Source organism: Macaca thibetana, chromosome 3 (genome assembly GCF_024542745.1).
Source record: "Macaca thibetana thibetana isolate TM-01 chromosome 3, ASM2454274v1, whole genome shotgun sequence".
Taxonomy (NCBI): domain Eukaryota; kingdom Metazoa; phylum Chordata; class Mammalia; order Primates; family Cercopithecidae; genus Macaca; species Macaca thibetana.
Genome location: NC_065580.1, coordinates 15239832 through 15262554, shown reverse-complemented (window position 1 = coordinate 15262554; position 22723 = coordinate 15239832). Strand labels below are relative to the sequence as shown.

Sequence of the window (22723 nt, the reverse complement as noted above, 5' to 3'; positions counted from 1 at the left end):
AGTCTTGTGGGGAGTCAGGGATGACGCATCTAGTCATACCGGTAAGCCTATTGTTACAAACTGGGAAAAGTCTATGAAGGGTAAACACCGAGGTCTATCAGTGTGTATAACAGGAAGCAATGGCGTTATTTGGCAGAATCTTGGAGTGAGGACAAAAGAGTCAGATTCCCTTAGGAAGTGGTGAAACTGTAGATAAAGTAACATTTTAAAACATAATTTCCGTAATCCGTATGCTGAAACCTATGAATAGCTCTAGGCCAAGAATCCCTGCTCTCTATAGGGGCATTTTTTGGTCCTGTGATTTATGTGGAACCAAGTACGCTATGTGGGGAGATTTTGCTTTGGATAGAAGAGGTTGGGTTGATGCTCTCCTGCTCTCCTGGAGGAGCAGCGGGGTCCTGCTGTCAGGGAGCCCCTACATGTGAGTTCCCAGGCATGTTCAGAGCGGCCACGGGATGCCGTTTTGTCATACCCATTTGCTTTCTGCCTCGTCTCTAAGATTCTAGAGCCAGTCTCCTAATTCTACTTCCTACTCCCTTCCTTCCCTTCCTTTATTCTTCAGAGGACTGAGCCATTACTCACTGTGTGAACTTGGACCCCGAGTTTTGCTCTCAGGGGTATCATGCATTGATTTATTCTTCATTTAAAAAGAAAAAAAGATTTGAAGGCTTTCCCAGGCTAGTGCCTTTGGTGAGGTTTAGACTTTGTTTTATGATTCAATATCAGAAAAGCCAACTCAGAGTCCCTCCCTAACCAGGATGGGACCTGTCCAACCAGGGGTTTGCCTTTTGAGATGTGGCAAGAGATCAGACATGGGTTGATATCACAGATGACACTTACAGAACACACCAAGTAAACTCTGTTTATTTTTGAGGAGTTTTCAGAGTGTTACTCAGATGGCATGGCATCCTCTTGCCTTTAAAACAACAGCAACAAAAAATGAAACAGGAAAGTAAAAGGCACTTTGTCTACAGTTACACCCTTTGTCCAATTCTCAACCTCAATATCTGTTCATTCATTTTCACTTCTAACATTTCTCCATGTTCTAAATAACTTCCCTTGTAGATACTCTGGCTTCCAGCTCTTTAGGCTTTGAACCCTACCTTAAGCTCTGCCTGGTCTACAAAGTCTGCCTTAATTACGGAAAGCTGCATTATAAATAGTTGATCCCCTTACTCCTCCCACTTAAGCATGAATTAGTTAATTTTTGTCTCAATTAGTCTAATAGGTCTGGTAGAGAGAAAGAGGATAGCTTCTAGAACACTGTATTCAATGTGCTATTCCCCGTATAAAAAACCCTGCTCTCTTGCCATTGTAGCTTCCTTGACTTTGTTTTCAAAGCCCTCTTTCCAGACAGCTCATTTTCATAATGCCTCAAAATAAAATCTTTGTTCTAACCAAACTGGTTTGCTTACTCTTCCCCAAATATACTTTCCTTTTTTTTCCACCTCATCCTGGATTATGTCATTCCCCCATTTACTTGGAATGAATTATTTCTTTCTACTCTCTCACCTATCCAAATTTTACCAATTTTAAAGACCCAATTTAATTTTTTTCTTCCCCTTTAATTCCTTTGCAAACCATATTGATTTCTCCCCTCTGTAGGATAATTCTATGAATTCAATAGGGCTTCTAATCTGTTTTATATTTAGAGATTAATCAAATTTTGCAAACACTGTACTGTTTTGCGTTGTTGGAGTATGTCATAATTTTTTTTTTTTAGTTTTTGGTATTTATCTCTTATTTTTCCAAATAATCTCTTGGTTGTGGGGAAGGATCTCCTATTAGATGTCTTGTGTCTCTTGCAGCACCTGTCACAGTGTATTGCTTCATGGGACTCGACACAATTTGTTTACTGATTGTTACTTCTTTCCAAGATCTGCATGATATCCCAGCCTCTAAGATGCTTTCAATACTTATGAAGAAGGCAGTTGACACTGGAGATAATGGGAAACAGGGTTGAGTATAGGAAAAAATGTTCATTAAATGTGATATTTGATTGATTTCAGATGATGAAACTGATACTTAGGACAATGATAGCAATGATTATGATAAACATGCTTATGTTCACTCAGTCAACAAATACTTAAAATTTCTGATAAGTGTAGATTGCTATTGAATCTTGTTGGAACAAGGCTGGTGCCACCAAGAATATTCCAGCATCATAAACAAAGTCTAAGACATTATTTATTAATGCCTTCAAAAGCAAAGAGTACATCTTTCCAACATGTGCACAGAAACAGACATACACACACACACACACACACAGATGTACACTTGTACAAACACTTTATTTCTTAGTATGTTTTTCAATGTACTGCTATGTACTATGGGGGAAAACCTTCTGTTTTCACTTCTGAGTTCTTATGTATTTTTCTCCTTCTAAAACTGAGTTATTACCCAGCATTCAGCTCAGGGCACAAGCAGCCACTACTACACTGGAACCCACCATGACAACCTGGTGAGCATGACATGCTCACAGGCTATATAGTTCTGCACGTTGTGCCTGCAGGTGGGCAGGTGCCTGGTGACTGCTGTCTCTGTAGCAGAATTAGCCAGGCTCACTAGCCAAGAGACAGCTGCCAGTGCCATGCGGAGCCTTGGACTCATCACTGCCATGTAATGCAGGGGGTCACAAATGGCCACATAGTGGTCATAGGCCACTGAGACAAGCAGCAGGAACTCGGCCCCCCCGGAGGCCAGGGAGAAGAAGAACCGGGTCCCACATTGGGCAAAGATGGTCTTCTTCTTTAGGAGGAAGTACACCAACTCTGAGGGGCCCTGCTGGAGGTGTAGCAGATGTCCATGAGTGAGAGGTCGCAGAGGAAGATGTACATATGTAGATGGAGCTGCACATCCAGCCAGATCAGAAGAAAGATGAGCCCATTTCCCAGTAGGGTCAGCAGGTAGGTGGCCCCAGATAAGACAGAGTCCAGCCTGGGTCTGCCTGTCATTGGAGAGACCCATTAGTGTGAACTCATTTACCCACGTCACCTTGTTTCTTCCCATGCAGGAGGTGGGTCAGGCTGCTAGGGAAAAAGGTGGATTAGAGAGGCCTAATCAGAATCAGAATTCACAGTCTGGCACTGAACAAAGGGCTGTGAAGAGGACAGCAAGTACGTGTATACTGTCTCCATTAGCTTGTGAGCTCTTTGAAGTCAGAGATCTCTTCTGATTTTTAAAATATGAAGATTCCCATCAAGTGTTTCACAAATAATGTTTGTTGGGTCCATAAATATAAATGTTTAAAGTGTTTTTGAGGATTATTCTCTGATCTCAATATGTAAATGTGTGTCCGGAAATTCACCCTTGTTCTCATTACTCAGACTGAGGCCAGTGGCTCTTCCTGCTTCTCCCGTAATCCAGGTTGGACCAATGATAGAGAGAATTGCTCACTTGGTTCTCAGTATACTGATCAATCAGGTTTAGTTTTAGGTTGATAAGATCAGGACCTCATTGTAGAACATTATATCATCTATAATTATGTCCCAACTTCATAAGATAATGCTGCTTCCTTGGTGAAATGTTGGCATTTGTTTGAATTTTAAAGTAAGTAATTAATAAAAGATGAATGCACACATCACTTATATGCAGTGACAACACTTGGAAACTGATGTCGCCCACGGATGAAGTCAGTAAGAGAGTGCCTGCGCAATCCTTTGAGCTTTGTTCTGGGTAAACCCTTCTGTCACAGCAAAGACATGTTTGCCTTTGGAGCACCTCCCTGTTTACTTCACTTGTCTGCAGCCCCTCTCGAAAGATATAGATGCCATTTTTTTTCATGTGCTAAGAAATTTTATAGTTTTTATTTCTTTATGAATAGTAAATTCCCATAGCCCCATTTCAGTATTCACCTTGTTTCTTTGCAACATGGTGGGAGAAGGTAGTGCTGATGATTATCATGAGAATAAAGAGAGACCACAGGGATGCAGAGAAGAGTCTGACAGGTGGAATAGCCCATTTGGATGCTCATTAGGGGAGGATTGAAAGAGAAGGAAAAAAACTCCAGAAATTAGGGTCGCCTCTGAAAATCCCAATATGGATACCAGATCAGAGCTTTCAACATTGGTTGCACATTAAAATCACCTGGGAAGCTTTGACAATTTTAGATGCCCAGATTACAGTCCAGAGACATTAAGCCACCATCTCAGGTGGGTAAAACCCAGATATTAGTATATTTGTAACTTTTAATGTTTCTCAGGCAATTATGATGTGAAGCTAAGTTAGAGGATCACTGCTTTATTTTAATCTTTCAATTTTTGAAGCAGCCGCACGCTTTCTGGTGTGGAGAGAATCACTGCTTTTGAGGGAACACTTAACCTTATTTTTGAAGACTTAAGACATGGTTTTTTGAGAGAGGAATATGTGTTGAGCTAAAGCTAGAAGAGTCTTTGAGAAGGAATGATCTTTTGGACTGAACTCCTCATTCTTCATTTGAAAAAGTTAAGGCCAAGAGAATTTAAATAATCTGCCCCAAATTACATTGTAAATCGGTGAAAAAATTATTCTGGATATCTTGCCTTCGTGTGCTGGGAACCTCTTAGCCTTAGTTACTTAAAAAAATTGTTTTTTCAACTTTTATTTTAAGTTCTTTGGGACATGTGCAGGATGTTCAGGTTTCTTACACAGGTAAGCATGTGCCATGGTGGTTTGCTGCACAGATCATCCCATCACCCAGGTATTAAGCTCAGCATCCATTAGGTATTCTTCCTAATGCCGTCCCTCCTCCTACCCTCCACCCTCCAACAGGCCCCAGTGTGTGTTGTTCCCTACCATGTGTCCATGTGTTCTCATCATTCAACTCCCACTTATAAGTGAGAACATGTGGTATTTGGTTTTCTGCTCCTGCATTAGTTTGCCAAGGATAATGGCCTCCAGTTCCATCCATGTCCCTGCAAAGGACATGATCGCATTCCTTTTTATGTCTGCATAGTATTTCATGGTGTATATGTACCACATTTTCTTTATCCAGTTTATCATTGATGGACAGTTAGATTGATTCCATGTCTTTGCTATTGTGAATAGTGCCCTGCAAAGGATATATCGCATTCCTTTTTATGGCTGCATAGTATTCCACGGTGTATATGTACCACATTTTCTTTATCTAGTTTATCATTGATGGGCATTTAGATTGATTCCATGTTTTTGCTATTGTCAATAGTGCTGCAATGAACATATGCATGCATGTATATTTATAGTAAAATGATTTACATATTTTGGGTATGTACCCAGTAATGGGATTGTTGGGTCAAATAGTATTTCTGCCTCTAGGTCTTTGAAGAATTGCCACACTATCTTCCACAAGGGTTGAACTAATTTACACTCCCATCAATATTGTAAAATCATTCATTTTTCTCTACAACCTCACCAGCATCTGTTGTTTTTTGACTTTTTAGTAATAGCCATTCTTAATGGTATGAGATGGTATCACATTGTGTTTTTAATTTGCATTTCTCTAATCATTGGTGATGTTGAGCTTTATATATATATATATATATATATTTTTTTTTTTTTTAGCTGGATGTATGTCTTCTTTTGAGAAGTGTCTGTCTGTGTCCTTTGCCCACTTTTTAGTGAAATTGGTTTTTTTTCTTGTCAATTTAAGTTCCTTATAGAAGCTGGATATTAGACCTTTGTCAGATGGATGGATTGCAAATTTTTCTCCCATTATGTAGGTTGTCTGTTTACTCTGTTGATAGCTTCTTTTACTGTGTAGAAGCTTTTTAGTTTGGTTAGATCCCATTTGTCAATTTTTGCTTTTGTTGCGATTGCTTTTGGTGTCTTTGTCATGAAATCTTTGCCCATGCCTATGTCCTGAATGACATTGCCTAGGTTTTCTTCTAGGGTTTGTATAGTTTGGGGTTTTACATTTACGTATTTAATCTATCTTGAGTTGATTTTTGTATATGGTGTAAGGAAGGAGTCCAGTTTCAATTTTCTGCATATGGCTAGCCAGTTCTCCCCGCACCATTTATTAAATAGAGAATTCTTTCCCTGTTGCTTGTTTTTGTCAGGTTTGTCAAAGATCAGATGGTTGTAGGTATGTGGCCTTATGTCTGGGTTCTCTATTCTGCTTCATTGGTCTATGTGTCTGTTCTTGTACCAGTACCATGATGTTTTGGTTACTGTAGCCCTGTAGTGTAGTTTGAGGTCAGGTAGTGTGATGCCTTCACCTTTGTTCTTTTTGCTTAGAGTTGCCTTGGCTATTCAGGTTGTTTTTTGGCTCCATATGAATTAAAAAAAATTTTTTTTCTAATTCTGTGAAGAGTGTCAATGGTAGTTTAATGGGAATAGCATTGAATCTATAAATGGCTTTGGGCAGTGTGACCATTTTCACCATATCGCTTCTTCCTATCCATGAGAACGGAATGTTTTTCTGTTGGTTTGGATAATTTCTGATTTGAGCAGTGGTTTGTAGTTCTTCCTGAAGAGGTCCTTTGCTTCTCTTATTAGCTGCATTCCTAGGTATTTTGTTCTTTTTGTGGCAATTGTGAATGGGAGTTCATTCATGATTTGGCTCTCAGCTTGCCTGTTGGTGTGTAGGAATGCTAGTGATTTTTCCGTATTGATTTTGTATCTTGAGACTTTGCTGAAGTTACTTACCCTTCAGAAGCTTTTGGGTTGAGACAAGGGGGTTTTCTAGATATACGATCATGTCATCTGCAAACAAAGATAGCTTGACTTCCTCTCTTCCTATTTGAATAGTGATATGGTTTGGCTGTGTCTCCACCCAAATCTCATCTTGAATTGTAGCTCCCGCAATTCTCATGTGTTGTGGGAGGGACCTGTGGGAGGTAATTGAGTCATGGGAGTGGGTCTTTCCCATGCTGCTCTTATGATAGGGAATGAGTCTTATGAGATCTGATGGTTTTATAAGCAGGAGTTTCCCTGCACAAGCTCTCTCTTTGCCTGCTACCATTCATGTAAGACATGACTTGCTTCTCTTTACCTTCCACCATGATTGTGAGACCTCCCCGGTCATGTGGAACTGTGAGTCCATTAAACCTGTTTCCTGTATGCATTACCCAGTCTTGGGTATGTCTTTATTAGCAGCATAAAAAGGGGCCAATACAAATCTTTTATTTCTTTCTCTTGCTTGACTGCCTGGGCAAGAACTTCCAATACTACATTGAATAGGAATGGTGAGAGAGGACAACTTTGTCTTGTGCTGGTTTTCAAGGGAAATGCTTCCAGTTTTTGTCCATTCAGTATGATATTGGTTGTGGGTTTGTCATCTACGGCTCTTATTATTTTGAGGTATGTTCCTTCAATACCTGGTTTATTGAGAGTTTTTAATATGAAGGGATGTTGAATTTTACCAAAGGCTTTTTTTTTTTTTTTTTTTTTTTTTGCATTTATTGAGATAATCCTGTGGTTTTGTTTTTAGTTCTGTTTATGTGATAAATCACATTCCTTGATTTGGGTATGTTGAACCAGCCTTGCATTCTGAGGATGAAGTCTACTTGATCATGGTGGATAAGCTTTTTGATGTGCTGCTGGATTTGGTTTTCCAGTATTTTGTTGAAAATTTTTGCATCAATGTTCGTTAAGTGTATTGGCCTAAAGTTTTCTTTTTTTGTGAATCTCTGCCAGGTTTTGGTATGAGGATTATATTGGCCTCATAGGATGAGTTATGGAGGAGTCCCTCCTTTTTATTTTTTGGAATAGTTTCAGTAGGAATGGCACCACCTCTTCTTGGTATCTCCGGTAGAATTCAGCTGTGACTCTGTCTGGTTCTGGGCTTTCTTTTGGTTGGTAGGCTATTTATTACTACTTCAATTTCAGAACTCATTGATCTATTCAGGAATTCAAATTCTTCCTGGTTCACTCTTCAGAGGGTGTATGTGTCCAGGAATTTATCAATTTCTTCTGGATTATCTAGTTTATGTGCATAGAGGTGTTTATAGTATTCTCTGATGGTTATTTGTATTTCTGTGGGGTCAGTGGTGATATCCTCCTTATCATTTCTGATTGGGTCTATTTGATTCTTCTCTCTTTTCTTCTTTATTAGTCTACCTAGTGGTCTATTTTATCAATTTTTTAAGAAAACTAGCCACTGAATTAGTTGATTTTTTGAAGGGCTTTTTGTGTCTCTCCTTCAGTTTATCTCTGATCTTGGTTATTTCTTGTTTTCCTCGTTATTTTCGTTGTGATGTTAGGTTGTTAACTTTAGATCTTTCTAGCTCTATGATGTGGGCATTTAGTGCTATAAATTCACCTCTTAACACTGCTTTAGCTGCATCCAAGAGATTCTGGTGTGTTATATCTTTGTTTTCATTTGTTTCAAAAAACAAATGATTTCTGCCTTAATTTTATTATTTACCCAAAAGTCATTCAGGAGCAGGTTGTTCAATTTCCATGTACTTGTATGGTTTTGAGTGAATTTTTAAATCTTGAGTTCTAATTTGATTGCACTGTGGTATGAGAGAATGCTTGTTATGACTTCAGTTCTTTTGCATTTGCTGGAGGAGTGTTTTACTTCCAATTATGTGATCAATTTTAGAGTAAGAGCCATGTGGCAATGAGGAGAATGTATATTCCGTAGTTTTTGGGCAGAGAGTTTTTTAGGTATCTGTCAGGTCCACTTGATCCAGAGCTGAGTTCAGATCTTGAATATCTTTGTTAACTTTCTGTCTTGATGATCTATCTAATATTGTCTGTGGGGTGTTACGGTCTCCTACTATTATTGTGTGGGAGTTTATAAGTCTTTAGGTATCTAGGAACTTGCTTTATGAATCTTTATGTATTGGGGGCATATATATTTAGGACAGTTAACTCTTCTTGTTGAATTGAACCCTCTACCATTATGTAATGCCCTTCTTTGTCTTTTTTGATCTTTGTTGACTTAAAGTCTGTTTTATCAGAAACTAGGATTGCACCCTGCTTTTTTCTGTTTCCCATTTGCTTGGTAAATTTTCCTCCATCCCTTTATTTTGAGCTTATATGTGTCTTCGCATATGAAATGGGTCTCTTGAGGGCAGCATAGTGATGGGTCTTGGTTCTTTATCCAGCTTGCTATTCTGTGTCTTTTAATTGGGGCATTTGGTCCATTTACATTTAAAGTTAGTATTGTTATGTGTGGATTTGATCCTGTCATCATAATGCTAGATGGTTATTTTGTAGACTTGTTTATGTGGTTGCTTTATAGTGCCACTTGTTTGTATACTTCAGTGTGTTTTTGTAGTGGCTGGTAATGGATTTTCCTCTCCATATTTAGTGGTTCTTTCAGGAGCTCTTGTAAGGCAAGTCTGGTGGTCATGAATTCCCTCAGCATTTGCTTGTCTGAAAAGGTTCTTATTTCTCCTTCGCTTATAAGGCTTAGTTTGATTAGATATGAAATTCTGTATTGGAAATTACTTTCTTTAATAACATTGAATATTGGCCCCCAATATTTTCTTGCTAGTAGGACTTCCACTGAGAGGTCCATGGTTAGTCTGATGGGCTTCCCTTTGTTTCTCTCTGTTTGCTCTTAATATATATTTTTTTTCTTTCATTTTTATCTTGGAGTATCTGATGATGATTATGTGTCTTGGGGATGATCTTTTTGTGGAGTATCTTACTGGGGTTCTCAGCATTTCCTGAATTTGAATATTGGCCTGTCTTGCTAGGTTGAAAAAGTTCTCCTCGATGATATCCTGAAGTATGTTTCCCAACTTGGTTCTGTTCTTCCCATCTCTTTCAGGTACCCCAATCTGTCACAGATTGTGTCTTTACATAATATCATATTTTCAGAGGTTTTATTCATTTCTTTTCATTCTTTTTTTCTATTCTTGTCTGCCTGTCTTAATTCAGAAAGCCAGTCTTCAAGCTCTGAGATTCTTTCCTCTGCTTGGTCTATTCTGCTATTAATACTTGTGATTGAATTGTGAAGTTATTGTGGGGTGTTTTTCAATGAGTTATGTTCTCTCCAAACTGGCTATTTTGACTGTCAGCTCCTGCATTGTTTTATCATGGTTCTCAACTTCTTTGCATTGGGTTATGACATGCTCTTTTAGCTCAGTGAAGTTCATTTTTATCCACATCCTGAAGCCTAATTATGTCATTTCAGCCATCTCAGCATCAGCTTAGTTCTGAACCCTTGCTGAAGAGGTGTTGCAGTCATTTGGAGGAAAAGGGCTGCTCTGGCTTTTTGAGTTTTCAGCATTTTTGTGTTGATTATTTCTCATCTTGCTGGGCTTGTCTACATTCAATCTTTGGGGTTGCTGACATTTGGATGGGTTTTTTTGTGGGTTTTCTTTGTTGTTATTGCTTTCTGGTTGCTTGTTTTAACAATTTGGCCACTCTTCTGCAAGCCTGCTGTGGTTTGCTGGGGGTCTGTCCAGCTGCTAGTCACCTCAGCTTTTCCTATACCTGGAGGTATCACCAGTGAAAGCTGTGAAACATCAAAGATGGTAGCCTGCCCTCTCCTCTCTGGAAGCTCCATCCCAGTGGAGTACTGACCTGTTGCAGGCCCTGAACGCACCTGTAGGAGGTGGCTGGAGATTGCAGTTGGAAGGTGTCACTCAGTCACGATGAACAGGATCAGGGACCCACTTAAAGGAGCAGTCTGACTGCTTTTTGGTACAGCAGCTGTGTTGTTTTGAGGATCCCTTCAGCCCCTAGTTGGTTTGGGCTCTCCAAGGCACACAGGCTGGACTGGTTGAGATGCCCAAAAGCCAAGGTGAAGGCCTGCCCCAACTCATGGGCACTCCATCCCAGGGAGAAATTAGAACTCTGTCAGCTATAGAATATGGGTGAGGGTGGCTGGAGGCTTCAGCTAGGAGGTCTCCCCCAGTGAAGAGAAATGGATCAGGGTTCTATATAAAGAAGCAGCCTGGCCACACCTCAACAAAATAGTGTGTGGTGTGAAGAACCACCTCTGCCCTATCAGCTTGGACTCTCCAAAGTCTGCAGGCTAGAGTCTGAGTCTTCCAAACAGCAAAGATAGTGGCCCTCCCCTTCCCCTGGGGGCGCTGTCTTAAGGAGACAGCAGAGCTCTGTCCATAGAATATGGGTAGGAGGGTTGGCTGGAGTCCTGGGTGGGAGTGACTGGAGGCCCTAGCAGGGAGGTCCTCCCCAGTGTGGAGGAATGGATCAGGGTCCCACTTAAAGAAGCAGTCTAGCCACCTTCTGGCAAAGCAGCTGTGCTGTGCTGGGGGGACCCTTCCTCCCAGACCATTTTGGCTCTCCAAAGCCCACAGGCTGGAATGGCTGAGTTGATCAAACAGCAGAGATGATGGCTTGCCTCTCTCTTGGGTCCTCCATCCCATCTCAGGCAGACACTACCCTGTTGCTGGTGGTTGGCTGGAATTCCAAGCCGGTAAGTCTTATCTTATGAGGTGCTGTGGAAGTGAGACCTACAGACCGACGTTGCTTGGTTCCCTGAATTCAGCCCCCTTCCTAGGGGTATGCACTGGCCTCTGGCCTTGCCTGAGCTGCAGACACCCTTGTCAGGGATCCCAGGGCCGGAGTATGTAAAGCTCTTGGGTCTTTGTATGTGCCTGAGCAGCTGCTCTGCAAAGACTTCACACACCTCTGGGTTTGGACCCAAAGCCCAGGTTGTATGGGCCCATGAGGGGGCCTCCTGATCCATGTGTTGCAAAGATCCATGGGAGAAGTGCGGTTTCCCAGAGTCACACCATCACTCACTGATTCCCTTGGCTGGTGGTGGGCAGTTATTTTCAGTCTGGTCCAAAAATGATGTTTTAATATATCTTAGACCGAAGGTAAGAACATTGTAAACATTAGTGAGTATCAAATGAGGTAATGTGTAAAAAAACCCTTCATAAACACATTATCCAAATGAAAAAGCTTTGTATGAAGGATATGAGAGATGGAACACAGAATCTAATGAAACACACATGACAACAATTTAACCCAAGTCTTTCTAATGGGTTTGGGAGGATGTGACTGCAGGGCAGAGCAGTTGGATGCCATCCTCTGGCTCTCTGGTTGGAACCCTATCCTTCTCTTTTTTTCATTTCTTCCGTGGCCAAAAGGAGCCACTGTAGAAATTGCCAAGAACAGAAGCTGGCTCTGTTACCTACCTAGCTGTTGAGTTCCTGAGCTCTGCACCTGGGAGCCCATGACTTTCCACAGAGCCTGTATCTTTGATCAGCACTGTCAGGAACCAAGCTTTGGTGACTCCTGAGTACTCCTGATAGTCTCACAACTGAAAGGAGTAAAATGCAAAATAGAATCATAGGAAAGAATAAAACCTGGACGGAACTTTTAGGATTATCATTTCAACCTTGTCATCTTCCTCAAGAAATGAGGAAACTGAGGCTCAGAGAGCAAGGGTGATTGACTCAGGATTATTGGCTAGTTAGAAGCAGGACTAGAACTGCTCTGGAATCTGAGGATCACAAGACCCATTTTCTTCCTGCGACATCCCACTAGGTGATCACTCATGGGCATGGGGAATGTGTCACGGTGGCTAGTGAGGGCAGCACGGGACAGGTTTGACTTTTGGATGGGGAGGAGGATGTCAAGAAAGGCTTAGGGTTTGGGATATCTTTCCGGGAGGTCCAGTGGGAGGCCTTGGACTGACACCACACTTTGTAGGAAACCAGGTTGAAGAGTGCTTGGTAATGGCCAGTGGCCTGGAGGTCCAGTTCACCAAATGAGCTTTCCTCTTTTAGTTTTATCTGCAAAAGGGAAACATCCACCCCATAGTTTTAGTAAGGGTATGAATCTCACACACCCAGACTTTCCACTTTTTCTGCAGCCAGGAGGTAGAACTGGAAAAAAAAATCTGTACCAAGTCAGACTCCTTTGCTTCTCTTTTCTTACTTCTAACAAACTAACTGAAAGGTAGAGAGGGCGTTTTCTCTTTTTATTGTACCCTTTTCTAGTTTCTCAGCTGAGCCTGATATCTAGAGTTGGGGGACTAACTGACTGACTGAACATCACACTGAGTGTGCTTCTTAAAATTCATCCTCTCATCTAGGTGGTGAGGGAAGCCAAAGAACTATAATTTGTGAGGGAAACGGGGTGGGAATCCTCAGGAAATCCTTTCTCTTATTGGCCCATACCTTATCTGTTCCCAGGGTTTGCATTCCCTTGTGCTGAGATCTCATTCTGAAAGAAGTGTCAGCCAGCACATTCTACAGAACATATATTTTAAAAGTTTATTCTTATTTTTATGAAAGTAGTATAATCTTATTTTAAAAAATTATAAACAGTACACAAAAATTTAAGGAAAAATGAAATGCTCCGTCTTTCTTCATTCTTCTCTCCATTATATATTTTACCAGACATAATCAATGTTAATATTAGTAATTGATTAATATTAGTTAATTGGTAATATATGATACAATCATCCATATATTAAAATATACTTTATGGGATGGGATTTACACAATTTTTTTTCATTTATGGTTCATGATTTTATATCTACCTTAAGAAATCTATGCCATCCTAAGATCACAAAGATTTTCTCGTTGTTTTTCTTGAAGCTTTCTGGTTTTACCTCTTACATTTAGGTTTTTTATCCATTTCATGTTAATTTCATATATGAAGTGAGGTAAGGGTTGAGGTTCATTTTCCCCCCTTTATGTATATACAAATGTTTTAGCACTGTTTGTTGAAAAGACATACCACAAATTTTGATAGACAGTATTGTGTTTTCATTTTTATTTAGTTCAAACGATTTTCCAATTTCCCTTTTCATTTTTGCTTTGGCCAATGGGTTAATCAAAGAAGTGGTGTTTAATATCTAAATATTTGTGAGATCTTCCAGTTATCTTGCTGGCATTAATTTCAAATTTAATTCTATTGTGATTAGAGAACATAATCTGCATGATTTCAGTCTTTTAACATTTCTTGAGATTTGCTTCATGGCCCAGTGGATTATCAGTCCTGATGAATGCTCCATGTGCCCTTGAAAAGAATGTGTGTTTTGCTGATGTTGGATGGAGTGTTCTATAAATGTCAGCTAGGTCAGTTAGTCGATAGCATTGTTCAGGTCTTCTACATGCTCTGTATCCTTACGGATTTTCTGTCTAGTTGTTCATTTACTGAGAGGCAAGTGTTGAATTATTCTACTCTAATTGTGCATTTTTTAATTTTAATTTTAATTTTTAGACAGAGTCTGGCTCTGTCATGCAGGCTGCAGTGCAGTGGCTCAATCACAGCTCACTGCATCCTCTGCCTCCCAGGCTCAAGCAATCCTCCCACCTCAGCCTCTGGAGTAGCTGGGACCACAGGTACGCACCACCATGCCGGGCTGATTTTTTAATTTTTTGTAGAGACATTGTCTCACTATGTTGCCCAGACTAGTTTCAAACTCCTAAGCTCAAGTGATCCACCTGCTTTGGCTACCCAAAGTGCTTGGATCACAGGCGTGAGCCATTGGGCCTGGCTTGATACCTTTTAAAATTTGTGTCCTTTTTTTGCTGCATACGTTTTGACACTCTGCTGTTGGAAGCTTATACATTCAGGAGGTCAAGCTTACTATTATTTTATTTTACAGTGCCCGAACTATTGTTAATTGCATCTAGTGAAATTTAAATTTTATGTATTTTATTCTTCATCTTTACAAGTCCTATTTAGTTTCTTCTGTTTCTAGGCCTGTGTTTGTTGACTGATCTGTTGCAGGTTATGAATCTTATTTTCCTGTTTTTTTTTAAGGTCTAGTAATTTTTTAATTGAATGTTGTATATTAGAAATCTTAAGTTATTTAATACTTGGTTCTGTTGTATTCTACTGAAACATTGTAGACTTTTTCTGACAGTTACTTGTAAATTAGTTTGATGCTTTTGATGTTTTAAAAAGTGAATTTAGGGTAGGCCTATGGTAGTCTTTTTCTAGGACTAATTTTGCTCAACTTCTAAGACATAGCATCTTTGCAACTCATATGGAGTGCTTTGTATACTCAGTAACGTTTCTTCGCTCTGGCCAAAGAGTGCTAAAATGAATCCTGGCCCCGGAGGAGTTCTGGAAATTGTTTGTTTTATAGCACTCCAGCAATTTTTCTTTCTTTGGAGGTTGTTTTTTTCTCAGTCTTACAGAGTTTCACACTACTTACATAAGGATTGGTGTTTAGCCAAGGACTCAAAGACTGATTTCTGGAACCATTTTCCTGTGTAGCTTATTTTTCCCTCTAATCTCTGGATCCTTCACTGAGCAAGATTTCCAGGTCTGTTTAAATTCCCTCTCTTTGTGCTACAGTCTGGATATTGCCTCCTGGCAGAAAGTCTGGCTGATTGTAAGAATCACCTCATTATTTTTCCTTCTCACAGGAATCATGGTTTTGTGCTGTCTGTTTTTTAATATCTGAAAACAACGTTTTTAAACTGTTTTCCAGTTTTCTAGTTGCTTGTGGTAGCTGGGTAATTCTGTCCTGTTACTTCTTCACGTCTGGGAGTAGAAGGGCTGTATTATTTTTAAATCCCTATTATTCTATACTCTTAGAGAGTTCTTTCACTTTATCTTTCTACCATCTTACTGATTTTTAAAAAAAGATTTCAGCAATAAGAATGTTCTGTTTAGCCGAGTGCGGTGGCTCACGCCTGTAATCCCAGCACTTTGGGAGGCCGAGGTGGGTGGATCACGAGGTCAGGAGATGGAGACCATCCTGGCTAACACGGTGAAACCCCGTCTCTACTAAAAATACAAAAAATTAGTTGGGCGTGGTGGTGGATGCCTGTAGTCCCAACTACTCGGGAGGCTGAGGCAGGAGAATGGCGTGAACCCAGCAGGCGGAGCTTGCAGTGAGCCAAGATCACGCCACTGCACTCCAGCCTGGGCAACAGAGCGAGACTCCATCTTAAATAAATAAATAAATAAATAAATAAAATACATTTAAAAAAAAAAAAAAGGAAAGAAAGAAAGAATGTCCTGTTTACATATAGGAAGGAAGGACTGTGTAGTAACTGTGGATTTACTCTGCAATTGTGTAGGTGGGACTATGTTGGGATGAGTTTTTGTCTTGGATGAGCAGTCTTACCAGCATTGTATGCATTTATGTTGAGGATAAATTATGTCAAGTGGCAGACTTCACTTTAGGATGAGCAGGGAGGGAATTGATTAGAAAACTACTGGTTTCTACAGCGCCATAATAGGTGATATTTACTTGGTGAAAACAACACCAACACTACAGGTTCTAGCATTTCCCAGAAATTTCATCTTATGTGTTAGAGAAAAAAAAAAAGCCCCCCCCCCCTTTTTTTTTTCTTTTTTTTTTTCAGAGGATAAAGGCTGAGGTGTTGATTCTGGTGGCAGAGAGTGGTAGAGGAGCTGATCTGTGCAGCTAAGCACCTTCTATCATAAATGCCAAATCAGAATTTGTAACATCTCCCGAGTTCTAATAATTAATCAATTGCTCATTCAACTATAGCTTTCTGTTTCTATATTCTAGTTGTGACAGCCTTCTTTTTATCAATATGGTTTAACCTTATATTCAGGTATTTGTTGAACTCTCTAATTCAACATAATCTCCTGCATTCCCTTCAATTTTATATTTTAAATTTGTTTTTATTTTCCTATCCTTTAAAGAAGTACAAAAATTGACTCGACACAGTTGAGCCATGCATATAAGAAAGTGTCTGCTTGTTTAGGTCATACTTTAAGGACCGTTTGGCTGGATGTAATATTTTTGGATTATACTTTCTTGCCCTCAAAACCTAGTAGAAATTATTTCATTACTTTCCTGTCATTCCTTACTGTGCATTATTGTAGAGGAAACGTTCCACACCAGCCTGACTGTTGGTTTTCCTTGGGGAATCTACTATTCTTATGTGTTTGCTCTTGGAATTTTTCATATATACTTAAAATTTAAAATTGGTTCAAGATGTGTTCACATGTGAGTCACTTTGAATGATTATATTTTTCTAAAACCTCTGGTGAGCCCTTTCCTTTTTACTTTCTTACGTTCTTTTTCTTTTTCTTTCTTTCTTGTTTTTTTTTTTTGGAAGCCGAGTCACTCTAGCCCCTGCTGGAGTGCAGTGGCACCGTCTTGACTCAGGAAACAACAGGTGCTGGAGAGGATGTGGAGAAATAGGAACACTTTTACACTGTTGGTGGGACTGTAAACTAGTTCAACCATTGTGGAAGACAGTATGGCGATTCTTCAAAGATCTAGAACTAGAAATACCATTTGACCCAGCCATCCCATTACTGGGTATATACCCAAAGGATTATAAATCATGCTGCTATAAAGACACATGCACGTGTATGTTTATTGTGGCACTATTCACAATAGCAAAGACTCGGAACCAACCCAGATGTCCATCAACAATAGACTGGATTAAGAAAATGTGGCACATATACACCATGGAATACTATGCAGCCATAAAAAAGAATGAGTTCATGTCCTATTGTGGGGTGAGGGGAGGGGGGAGGGATATCATTAGGAGATATACCTAATGTAAATGATGAGTTAATGGGTGCAGCACACCAACATGGCACATGTATACATATGTAACAAACATGCACATTGTGCACGTGTACCCTAGAACATAAAGTATAATAATATTTTTTAAAAAAACAACAAACAACGAAATACCCAAGTTCAACTCTCACCTCTTCTACCTTCTGGTGGTATGGCCTTTCTCAGAATAATTAAATGCACCGTGTTATATTATCACCCCTCTTCTCTTATTCTTGACTGCCCTGTTAGTCTCTTGAGAATTGCTTTCTCCAGTTGTTTATGAGATACAGTCTGCAGAGCAATGTCTCAGCTGCCTCAAAAAGCAGAAGTCCAAAGTAGAAGGACAAGTGTTATGTTCTTTGACTTGGGTTTCTGTAAATTATTTGGATATTAGGAAAAAGTCCTCTCAGGATATAGTAATTCACTGGATGATTATCTTTTAAACATTTTTAGAAGTGCTTATCTTTCTTGGCGTTATCACATAGCTTGTATTAGAGTTAAGATCTTTCTGGGGGATCAGATGCCATTTTAATTAAAAGTCGGAGCATGAATTTTTTTAAGATTATTTTTGAGTCAAGGTCTAGCTATGCAGCCCTGGCTCAAGCTCAGTGGCATGACTGCAGCTGACTGTAGTTTGAACTCCCGAGTCAGGCAGTCCTCTTTCTCAGCCTCCTGAGTAGGTGGGACTGCAAGTACGCTACAACACCTGGCTATTTTTTGTTTTTAGACCAGGTCTCACTCTATCGCCAGGCTAGAGTGCAGTGGCACAATCTCAGGTCACCGCAATCTCTGCCTCCCAGATTCAAGTCATTCTCCTGCCTCAGACTCTCAAGGAGCTGGGACCACAGGCACTTGTCACCACATCCAGCTAATATTTGTATTTTTAGTGGAGACAGGGTTTCACCATGTTGGCCAGGATGGTCTCGATCCATCTGCATCAGCCTCCCAACTGGCTAATTTTTAAACTTTTTATTTTTAGAGACAGGGTCTTGCTATGGCATTACGATGTCCAAGCTAGTCTAAGGCTTTTGATAAGTATAATTAAAGTATCCACTGTCAATATTTTCTTTGCGAATTAGATAGCTTAATATAGCTTATTATTTTAGTTTGTATTTCTTTGTCATTGAGACTATTTTTTCATATGCTAAATGTTATAAAACAAGTTCTACCTTTGTATTTATTTTATTTCTCCATTTTTCTGTTTGCATGTTCACCATTTTCCTATTGATTGGTAAGTGCCCTTTAAATTAACATATAGTGAAATTGACTTTTTGGGGTGTATTAGTTCATTTTCGTGTTGCTGATAAAGACATGCCCGAGACTGGGAAGAAAAAGAGGTTTTATTGGACCTACAGTTCCATTTGGCTGGGGAAGTCTCAGAATCATGGCAGGAGGCGAAAGGCACTTCTTACATGGCAGCAGGGAAGAATGAGGAAGAAGTAAAAGCAGAAACCCCTGATAAACCCATCAGATCTTGTGAGTCTTATCAACTACCATGAGAACAGCATGAGAAAGACCAGCTACAGTCAACAGAACTGAAATAGTAAGTTTGATGAGGCTGTGAAGAAATTGGAATCCTTGTTCATTGCTGGTTCTTTGCTAGTGGGAATGTAAAATGGTTCGGCTGTGGTGGAGAACAGTTTGGCAGTTTCTTTAAAAAGTTGAACATGCAATTATCATATGACCCAGTGCTTCCACTTCTGGGTAAATATTCAAAAGAATTGAAAACAGGTATTCAAAAAAAATTTATATTTGAATGTTCATAGTAGCACTATTCACAATAGCAAAAAGGTAGAAACAATTCAAATGTCTGCTAGCTGATGATGTGTTATATCCATACAATGGAATATTATTCAACCATAAAAAGAAGCGAAAGCACTACTACATACTACAATATGGAAAGACCTCAAAAACATGCTAAGTGAGAAATTAGACACAAAAGGCCACATATTGCATGATTCCCTTTATATGAAATGTCCAAAACTGGCATATCCATAGAGACAGAAAGCACGTTAGTGGTGGTCAGGAATGCTTAATGAATGTGGGGTATCCTTTTGGGGTGTTGAACGTGTTTTGGGGCAGATAGAGATGAGGTTGCACAACACTGTGAATTCATTGACTAGATGTCAATGAATTATCCGCTTTAAAAAGGCAAAAACTGTGAATCATGTGATATGTGAGCTATACCTCAATTAAAACGTTTTAATAGCAGTTTTAAAGGGTGCTCTTCATTTCCTGTTTTTCAGCCCTTTAGCTTTGTTGCAATAGATTGAGTAAAAGTTTGAACTGTTCTCAATTTATGTTTTTTGTTGTTGTTATTGTTGTTTCTTTGCTTGTTTTGGTTTGTTTGTTTTCTTTTGTGGTCAAGACAAACCAGAGATTCATAATATTTAGTTAAGGAGATGTTTTATTTAGTCTGACTTTAAAAGATTATTTTAGACATTTTTCAGAATAAATTATCACTGCTTTGCTTTATAATCTAGGATTTTAGAGCTCAAAAATTTGTGTATTAAAAGAGCAGAACAAAACTATCCCCAATGAGGAAGCAGGATTCTTTCTTGGCTGAATCCCATGGCTCACTCTAATCATGCATAGCATGGCCTCCCAGTCAGGATGAGCTCTGAGCATAGCCCTCAATGTTCACAAGAGGATATCCTTAGATCTGATTGTGTACAAGATGTTTGTTTGAGGTCCTGCACATCTGACTTTCTGGCCAGCAATTTGCCACCACTGCAAATTTGAAAGGGAAACAAGCAGAGGGACACTCATGTGACTGGCACACAGCCCAGTCATACTTATCAGAACTGAGAGATCATTACTGTGACTTTGGCTCCAAACCCATGGGTGAATCCACCACCCTAGTGAGCCAGGCTGGACCATGTGTGAGTTACTGGGGTGGCCTTTGCATCTCTGACCTAAGGCCTGTTTGATCTCATGGGCACAGTGAACTTTGTAACTTAAAGCTTTTTTCCCTCCTTTTCTCACTTACTACAGAAACATGTATTTAAATATTTTTACCAAGAAATAGACTTTTTTGGAGTATGTTTTGTGCACTGCCCTGACTTCTAATTTAATCTTTCTTCCTAATTCATGTACACTGGTATGTCTTTTCTCCTCCCTCCCCCTTCCTTTCATTTAAGAAAACGAATATATTTCATTTAACTTTCTGTAGGGTGCATGTATTTTTAAGTTGTTGTAACTCACATTGGGAATAAGGCATGGGCCAAAGATAAAGTCTGGATAAAATCCATTTTTCTATTACCTCAAAAGAGAGTAGTACAGATTGTGGTCCTCCCACTTGTTCCCTTACACACACACATACACATACACACACATGCAGATGCACACACATACACACACATGCCTACACATATTATACTGGAGAGCACAGTCCAATGCCCACTGTCTCCAGAGTGAGGCCCTCTCATTACCCAAACCACTCTCTAATGTTTTAATTCAGAGCTTGTCATCAGAACTCGACTCAGAGCTGCCTTCACATCCTTGTTCCGCAGACTGTATATGAGAGGATTCAACATGGGGGTCGCCACAGTATAAAAGAGCACCACTACCTTTTCCTGCTCAGCTGAGGCCATGGAACGAGGCTGCATGTAGGTGAAGAGGGCCATCCCATAGGATATTGAGACCACAGTGAGGTGGGAGGCACAGGTCCCGAAGGCCTTGCGGTGCCCCTGGGTGGAGCGGATCCGCAGGATGGCAACTATGATGTGGATGTAGGACAGTGAGACCAGGCAGCCGGGCACCTGCAGCACCACCACACTGGAGGCCACTATGACCACCTGATTGAAGGTGACGTCCACGCAGGCCAACCTGACCAGTGCCAGTGTCTCACAGGCCACATGGTTCAACACGTTGTGCCCACAGGTATGCAGGTACATGGTCAGTGCCGTCTCCATAGCAGAATTAGGCCCACTAGCCAAGAGACAGCTGCCAGTGCCACGCAGAGCCTTGGCCTCATCACTGCTATGTAACACAGAGGGTCGCAGACAGCCACATAGCGGTCATAGGCCATTGCGGCTAGCAGCAAAAACTCAGTCCCTCCGAGGGCCAGGGAGAAAAAGAGCTGGGTCCCACATTGGGCAAAGGAGATGGTCTTCTTCTCCAGGAGGAAGTGCACCAGCATCTGCGGGACCCCGCTGGAGGTGTAGCAGATGTCCACAAGTGAGAGGTGGCAGAGGAAGAAATACATGGGCAGGTGGAGTCTCACGTCCAGCCAGATCAGGAGCAGGATGAGCCCGTTGCCCAGCAGGGTCAGCAGGTAGGTGGCCCCAAATAAGACAAAGAGTCCAGCCTGGGTTTGCCTGTCACTGGAGAGACCCATTAGGATGAACTCACTCACCCAGGTTACGTTGTCCCTTCCCAATTGGGACATTGAACCTCACTTCTTCAATCTAGGTGGTTAGGAGGGAATGCAAAGGTCTTGGCGGAAAGGACATTTGGTTTCTGACACTAAACCAAATTCTGAGAGATTCTGAAGGACAAAGTCCCCATTTTGGCCATCCTTTCACATCTAGGACTGAGCAGTTACAGTTGTGTAGGAGGTAATCTATCAATGTAGAAAGAATGATAGAGAAGAAAGGATGAGAGAAGGAAAGAAAAACTAAGGAAAGACAATAGAAAAATGGAAAAGGAGGGAAGGAATATGGAAGATAGGAAAGAAAGGAAGGATTCTTCACCGTGGGGTAGCGGTGGGTAAAGTATTGTAATCAGACACTTGAGAACCATAGGGATGTCCTGGGCTTTCTCAGCTCATTTCTTAACTCTGGATTGGGCTGCTCTTCATGCTTCTTCTAGGGCCTACTAAGTCCAGACAGGAATCCTCTCACATCCTTTTCATTTCTCCCACAAGTCCAGATAAAGCTGAAGTCCTTGAAACCAATATCTACTAATCCCCAGCTGGTGTGCCAGGGTCTGTGCCAGGCATTGGTTACCTGCCTGTGAGCAAGAAAGATAGAAACATGGGCCCTTGTTTTCTTGGTTCTTATAAATTTATCTAGGGACACACAGATTACATCCATAATTACAAACAATTAATTAAGTATAATTGTACTAAGTGCTATGAAGGAGAAGAAGAACAAGGTTAGTATTTGGCTAATTAAATTTGGAGCTTTGTAATTAAATTACTGTGGTAGTTATGCCTTACTCCTTAATAACATGCAATTTATATAGTGAGTTTCAGGCATTTATTTAGATGTTTAAACAAGTGGTTAACAAAGTAATGTGATGCAAGCGTTTGAAAACCAATGATAGTCATGTGTTACTACTGAGTATGAGGTCATGGAAACCCCCTGAAACTTTTCAGAGTGAATTCTCTCTTGTCAGCTAAGGTTGTACCAGGTCATCTCTCTTCTACCA

At 40.3% G+C, this 22723-nt stretch overlaps 1 pseudogene; it reads right to left on the bottom strand.

The window, feature by feature from the left end:
* Window positions 1-20793: 20793 nt before the first annotated feature.
* On the bottom strand, window positions 20794-21740 carry LOC126950794 (olfactory receptor-like protein OLF3; annotated as a pseudogene).
* Window positions 21741-22723: the final 983 nt, after the last annotated feature.